This window comes from Erigeron canadensis, chromosome 8, assembly GCF_010389155.1.
Source record: "Erigeron canadensis isolate Cc75 chromosome 8, C_canadensis_v1, whole genome shotgun sequence".
Taxonomy (NCBI): domain Eukaryota; kingdom Viridiplantae; phylum Streptophyta; class Magnoliopsida; order Asterales; family Asteraceae; genus Erigeron; species Erigeron canadensis.
This window is the reverse complement of record NC_057768.1, coordinates 18,408,667-18,416,832: the sequence shown is the minus strand read 5'-3', so window position 1 is coordinate 18,416,832 and position 8,166 is coordinate 18,408,667. Positions and strand designations below refer to the sequence as shown.

The 8,166-nt window shown below is 29.9% G+C and overlaps 1 long non-coding RNA gene across 1 annotated transcript; it reads left to right on the top strand.

Annotated features, from left to right (window-relative positions):
- The first annotated feature begins 2,746 nt into the window (after window positions 1-2,746).
- Window positions 2,747-4,471, top strand: LOC122609798. Its single transcript, XR_006325396.1, has 6 exons — window positions 2,747-2,761; window positions 2,833-2,873; window positions 2,996-3,065; window positions 3,211-3,281; window positions 3,451-3,522; window positions 4,402-4,471. It is a non-coding gene; the product is annotated as an uncharacterized LOC122609798 (long non-coding RNA).
- Window positions 4,472-8,166: the final 3,695 nt, after the last annotated feature.

Here is an 8,166-nt window from a genome sequence, read left to right as displayed (position 1 = left end):
TTGAGATAAAAGATTTTGAATGAATTGGTGGAAGAAATGATTTATGGAGGAGAGAGAAAGAAAATGATTGGTTGAGATTTGAGGAGAGAGAAAGGGTGTTAGGTAAATATAAAATTGATATATAGACATTTTAGGAAAGTAAATGTTGAAACTTAAAATGTAAACAGGGGGGAACTGCTTTATAATATAGTATAGTATAGATATTATTAGTCATAAACTTTTTTAAGAAAACATGTATTATTCAAATGAGAGCAAATATCTGCGCGTTGCGGCGGTAAAATTATAAGGGTGATAGGTCATAAAGTGTGATAGGTCATAGGAAGTTATATGTCATAGAGTGTCACAGTCAAATATCTTAGTCGTACGGACTCCACCCTTGAATTTAAAGATTCGTCGAAAGTATATCGAATCACATCTCTAATGAAAGAGCATGAAATTTTAAGAACACCCATATAATTTTTATAATTTATCAATGTACGTTTTTTGAAATAAAAGGTTTTGAAAGAATTAGAGGAATAAAATAATTTATGGAGGAGAGAGAAAGTTATATGCATTGATGTATAGTACATCATGCATTAATATGTGTATATTGTTGAAATTGAATGTTGAAAGTTGAAAAGTGAATTTGCTTTATAATATAATATAGATTATTAAAAGCTGACTTTTATCCATTAAAAAATGAACTGTAAAAGTTTTGTGTAAGTCGTTCGCATAAAAGTTTAGTGCTAAAAGTGTAAGAGACTTAAATGTTGTGGTGAAAATAAAAGAAAATCAAAAAGTATAAAATTTTGGTGCTAAAAGTATATGGGGTTAAAATGTTGTTGTGAAAATAAAATGAATAAAAAGTTTATTATTTTTTACAAGTTTTCCCGTACATTTCTTTTTAATATATGTGATAAAAAGTTTGTTGCTAAAGTGTAAGAGACTAAAATGTTGTAGTTAAAATAAAAGATTATCAAAAAGTAGAAAAATTTAGTGTTAAAAGTGTAAGGAGTTAAGATATTGTGGTAAAAATAAAAAGATTAAAAAGTTTACTAAGAATGATAAAAGTTTTGTTCTAAAAGTGTAAAGAGTGAAACTATTGTAGTGAAAATAAAAAATAAAATAAAAAGTATATTGTACGATTCTATACACGCTTTTCCGTACCTTAAAGTAAAAGAAAATTAAAAACTATGAAAGTTTAGTGCTAAAAGTGTAAAGAGTTAAAATATTGTGGTAAAAATAAAAAGAATACAAAGTTTACAAAAAAATAATATTATAGTTTAGTGCTAAAAGTGTAAAGATTGAAAGTTTTGTGTTGAAAATAAAAAGAATAAAAAGTTCACTAAAAAGTATTATAGTTTAGTCCTAAAAGTGTAAAGATTGGAACTTCTGTGGTGAAAGTAAAAAGAATAAAAAGTATACTATTACTAAAAAAATGTTATAGTTTATAAAATGGAGTTTAATTATCAAAACTAAGTTTTGTTGTGTCCCTTAAGTGTCAAAAGTAAGTTATCTTACCTTGACGCTTCACAAACCACAAATAATAGTTTACCAAGCTTGTTATGTATTCCCAACAACCTATAAATGATCAATGATCAAAATAAGTCAAATTGATCAATAAATTTAAACGTCCATAAATCCTATAAAAACTTAGGATTACTAACTCATGAATCCCACAACCATGCACTTATTTATATTGTTATCTATTGAATATAGAATTGTCACAAAATAAACGTATTGTACGACCAAGTAGAACCATCAAATTTTATTCTACATAGTTTTTCCTTTCTTTTTTTATTTCATAACCAACAATGGGAATTGATATTATATACACATGTTGGTTTTTTACTAACAAAAAGACTACAAGGTTGGTCCATATTTTGTCAGGCTATTCGAAACAAATGACAAGCAACCATTTCACTTTATTTTTTATTATACTACATATATGTATCGGCAATTCGACAATAAATATAGCACTAGTGAAATTTGTGTTTAGCTTTCACTCCTTTTTGTTCGATGGCAACAAAAAAAGGGTTTTTTTGAGTTTCTTCTATATATATATATATATATATCTATTCTATTCTATTAAAGGAGATTCGACCATGACCTCACAAAATTGAGTTGTCAAGCATCTAGCCTGGCCACGTTAGTGTAAAGTGCATTTTTGGTGACATCATGATTTGGTTAGGAAGATAGTTAGGGGCTTAGTTTGGTTTAAACTATATAACTACCTTGGTTTTTGTAGTAGGATAAAAAGAGTTTGACTTTTTGTTGTACTATAAGCAACCATTTGCAGAGATATGTTTCTCATGCAAAACATACTATAACAAAAGATGTATATGGTTACTTTTAGTTTGCAGGCTTTAATTTAAATGGGTATAGCTTCTCAAAGAAGCTTCATTTTATTTTGGCTTTTATCTACTCTTTACCTAATCTTTTTCTTTTGTGCTTCCTTATACGTTTTTTCTTCCTCTCAAAACTTCAAAGGTTTTCTTCTTTTCAAATATGCTTTTTCTTACTTCATAAATCCTAATTCCCGAATATACATATATATATATACACACACACATCTATACATCCTTTCCAATGAAGCCTCTTTTCATTTAATTATTTTTGTTGTCCAATCAAAATCATAGTATCTCTTTAAAAGAAAATTTTATCATATGATTGTTGTTTGAAAGTGCAGATCCTATTTTTGTTGATCGATGGTAGCTTGGAAAATGAAGATGGATAATAGTAAAGATACTTTAAAAAGATGGAACCGATTACACTTCAGAAGGTATATGAGTTTATTTTATTGTTAATTTTGATGGATTTTTTTTATCTTCCATTTTATTGACAGCTTTTAAGATATTCATGTTAAAGAATCCTACCGGATATCCAAAATACAGGTATCTATGTTTGTATATGAGTTCATGCTTTAATTCTAGGTTTTTCCTTATATGATATTGTAGATCTTGCTTGAATTTATGAACATATGAATGCTATTATTTCGGTTTACAATTTGTTGCAGGAAGTATATATGGATTATCATGATGGATTTTAGCTTGAAGTTTGAGGATGATAGGGAATATAAATTAAAGGTGCTCTTTTTTAATCTATCAATTGTTCAATCTTATTATATTAGTCATGTTTTAGGTAAAGGTTTTTCCTTATATGGGTATTGTAGATCTTGCTTGAATCTATGAAAATATGAAAGTTAAATTTTTTCGGTTTACAATTTGTTAGAGGAAGTAGATATGGATTATCATGATGGATCATAGCTTGAAGTTGAAGATGACAGAGAATATAAGTCAAAGGTTCTCTTTTTTAATCTACTTATTTTTCAATACAAGTATATTGGTCATGTTTTAAGTTAAGATTATTCTCTATATGGATATTGTAGATGTTGCTTTAATCTATCAAAAAAATGAGTGTTAATATGTTTCGGTTTACAATTTACCTAAGGGTGTGGAACTTATTGATCAGATCATTGCTATATGGTATTACACCGAGAGGGCGGCTGCCGGTGTCTGTCACATAATTGTTGTAGTGTTTCTGGTAAGGGTTTATCTATATCTTTATATAAAGTTGTTGTGGTTAAGTATATGTTTATTTATGCATTTGTTTGAGCGAATACATAACTTTTAAATGGGTTTAAGCTTGATTTTACAAGCACATAATGTATTATTGTGTTATTAAAGTATGTAATATGGGTCCTTATGTAACTATAGGAGTAAAAAAGAAGGCTTATTGCAGAACTTGAACAATGCAAGTATTTATTGAGATTTTTCAGGTCAATTTTTATTTTGGTTTTTCTCTTAATATTCGTAGCATACATATGGAGACAGTACCTCATTTTTGGGGATATAGATGAAATGTATTATTGTAGATGAGATTTTAATAGGTGTTTTCATTTTACAAATTTGACTTATGGGGTCAATATAAAAGTACAGGAAATGATATTTGGTTAGTAGTTTAGCACTATTTTGGAAAAAAGAAACTAAAGACTTTTTTTTGCAAGGGGGGGTAGAATCGATAAATAATTTATTATTTTTATTATGGTATGGACATTGTCAAATGCACAGATTTTTGATGAAGCTATACATTGGTTTGTATATGTTTACAATTTGATTTTTTATGAGTCTTGGAGTATGTAGTTGGTTTGTCAATATGTGGAGAGTAGGTTGTTTTTGGTAGCTAACATTATGGAGGTGTGGTGGGTAAGGTTGTTTTTGGTTTAATATATATAATGTTGGGTTATATTTTTGTGTGTTAATTAATTAAGTATGCATCCACATTATGCATTTAGAATGTTAGCTATTAATATGGACAGTAGGTTAAGATGCATATAGACACCCATTTTTAATACTAATAGTAAGCATTAATCGAGTAAACCATGTTTTATCATTTGACTAACTTTATTTCTTTGTCTTGAAGTTGTGTAAGATGATCTTAGTGTATTTGAAGAGGCTCCAAAAGCAAAAGCTAGCAAGGATTTATATGGGCGAACTGTAGAGTTTGTTTAGAGAATTAGTGTTATATTAGATTTTGCGAGGCATCCGAGTATTGATATAAATGCAAGATATTTACCTATCTATAATTTTAGTTTTATTTAGAATGTTTAAAAATCAAGATAGTGAAATATGAAGGAGCATATGTCATGTTGAGATGTTTTTTATATGTTAATCTTAATGAGTTTTTTTGTTGAGTTTTTTTAATCATATAGGATAGTTTATATGGGAGTTTTAAATACGGATGTTTTTGACATTTGCTATACCGGTATTTTGTACATTTTGTTATACATGTGTTTCTAAGTTCTTTTAGAATGTCTGAGAATACTGGACTATTATGTGAACATCGATCATGTAAACTTTTTTTAAGGTGTTTCTTATTTCTGTATGAGCTGAAATTGTGATGTCCGGTCGAGTGACCCGAAACCTTTTCTGTTAAAAAGTTTTCATCAGTTAACGTGATTATAACTTCATTACCAACCTTATGCACTTGCATCCACTTCTCATGATGCTAAGATTTTTTCTATATTTCGGAGAAAGTAAGGTTAATTTTATGGCTTAAACAAGTCTTGCATTTTTGATGAAAAGTGTAGATCGGGGTTTATAGATATTTTGATGTGAATGGGTTGGTTTTGTGGGCATTTTAACTGTATATCTTGAAGCTTGCAGATTTACATATAAATATTCTAGATGGAAGGTAAAAAGTAGGCCTGACCCACTTAACTAGTCCTACTTGAACCACCCGATCTGCCCATTTGCTACGTCTAGGTAAAACATGAACATTCCTCGGCTGAAAGCTCATAGCGGTAAGTAATTAGTCCATCCTGAGTCAAGCGCAAGCCTTCCTGATTCAGAGTTTGGTTTGTTATTAGTTGATAGGCTTAGGTTTCTCTCATTCTTGTCAAGCTCAGTATACTATTGGCAGGGTCCGACAAGCTAAATTTTTAAACCTGGCTCATATAGACTTGGTTGTTATGAACTTTTATTGGCTCAGATAAGCCTGCTCTGTCATGCTTTGGCTGTGTCAGCATAAATTTGCATACGGATAAAAAATTACTTCTTAGGAAAATATTGGATGCCAACCCTCTTTTCAGGAATTACAATTAGTATATCTCCTTGCAAGCTAAAATTTGTAGGTTAAAAATATAAAGAAAACAATGAGTGGTTGTGGCTCATATAAAGTTGGCATATTCGGGTCATCTAAGCTTGACTCATTTAGGCTCACTCAGCTGCACTAGGCTTAACCTTGGCCCTTGCGTTAGATTAGGTTTTTGATCACCCGGATTATCCACCCCAAAAACTTCACAATCCAGACTTAATATGGCCTGCATCTGACTTTTGCATATCTGTTTGATTTTATTTATTATCAGCTTGCAGTTAATTTCATATTCTGAAATAAAACCTTTTCTTAGATTCATAATATTTGTGGATATAGTGTGTGTGCCTAGACAGGGATGATTTATGACCAGGATGTTTATTCCCCTTTTTCCAGAGTTATAATATTAGTTTTCTTATCACTGATTACCATTGTGAAAAGATGTAGAAGCATAAGCTTATCGACTTCATTGTGCAATTTATGGAAGTAAGATTTCAATTATATTTAGGGTTATTTACTGAAATGGTACCTGGACTATCCACCATATTACTGGTTTCATACCTATAACTTTAAAACTACTCTCATCATATCCCAACTTATCAATTTTTCACTCGGACGATACTTTACTTGACGGGCGTCAGTTTGGCCGGTAAGTTGGGGTATAACTACCGTAAATTTTAAAGTTTTATGTATGAAACCAGTAATATGGTGGATAGTCCAGATATCATTTATGTAAATATTATTATTATTATTATTATTATTATTATTATTATTATTATTATATAGGGGAAAGATAATTTGAGACCAACTAAAAAAAGTCCAAAAAAGGACCATTGATTTTCGTAACTTACACACTGTTACACCCCACCTTAGGCGGAATCGTAGGATATGACGAAAAAGATATAGCAATAGCACATGGACTTTATAATAGAGTCAGACTAAATGAAATTCAAATAAATGTAAATTCCACAAGCGGAAAGTCTAGGCAACACGCCTCAAATATCAAAAGAAGTAACAATTGCAATTAGTGTTCAATGTTTCACATGCAATCTAGGAGTCCATGAAGGATCTCTTTATTGGTCTTCCTAAAGTCCATAAGCTCAATCTTCCTAAGCATTGTTATTACCTGAAAATGAATGCTCGAAAATGTCAACATAACGTTGGTGAGTTCGTAGGTTTAAAGGAATACAAATGAGTTTGCTGTGCATGATATATCAAGTTTGGACAATAGTGTAAATATAAACATGTAGTAGCATACTAAATACTGATCAATGCCATCATAGTTATCCAACAACACAATCCCCATCACTCCTGCCAACAACTCAATCATGCTTTAAATACCAACAACTACCAGCTGGAGTATAAATTTGGTCGATAGTTTTCCAATAGTCTTCAATAGATATCAAAATACATCTATTGCATCAAAGAAATCAATACAAGCAAGCTAACATACACATTTCATAATTACACGTATTTGTTCATGAAAACAAACAAGTTTTGGCATAGCTAGTAAAGAAATGGAAAGTGTTTTGAGCATCATTTTCCCCAAAGAAATAATATAAAAAGGGGCCACGAAACTCACCTCAACAAGCAAGTAGTTATGCAAATCCAACAAGGTCGCTAGAATCTACACAACATATATATATAAACAAGTTACAATTATGGACATGGTCAAGAACCGTCCATTGTAACCCGTATTTGATGAAATACACATATGGCTACTTTCAAAATATTCACAACTGATTTGTCATATACTATTAAGTTACAGGTCACATAACTTAATATATAATATTTGTTGTAATGATTTAAGATTAAATTCTACAAGTTCATATTAACTGAAATTTTTGGTAACTTTATCTATTTTTCATTAGGATGAAACGAACAATTCAAGATTCCAAATCTTAACTACTGTTACCTTAGAGTGTTATATACTTACATGAATTTTTACATAATTTATTTGGCACGTTAACTATTTTTAAAAATTCAATGATTACAGACTAGTCAGAAAAATCACTGTTTGCGCACAGAAAAGTTTTATAAAAGTTAAGGGCCTTCGAAGCTTCAAAAAAATCCAATTTTTTTACTGTACAATCTTAACATCTCAAAAACATTTCTGGAGAAAAATAATTTTCCAGTTCATAAAATCGACCAAGATATGACTATTTGAAGTCGACCAAAATCTGTTCGGAAAACTCAGCTTTGCGCAGTTTTGTTATAAAATTCGTTTGACAACCTTAAACTTCATATTTTTACACGAAACCAATTTCATCATAAAGTAGACTTCCTGAATTTAATTTTAGACACCAAAAACATGACTTAACCATCTTCCATGACCAAGATACGACCTTTCAAAGTTAACAAACCGAATCTGTCCAGATTCTGAAATAACTCAAACTTACTGTTTTAAAGACTACTACAACTAATATACATATATAAACTTTCAAATCTTTCCAACACCTATTTACATATGTTATTATGATTTCCATGCCTTCATAATTGGATTTCTTTAATTACATTATTATAAATTTGCCATAATATGTATTCATCAAATAGGCTACTTATAAACAAAAGATCAATAAAAAAAAATATAGTTAT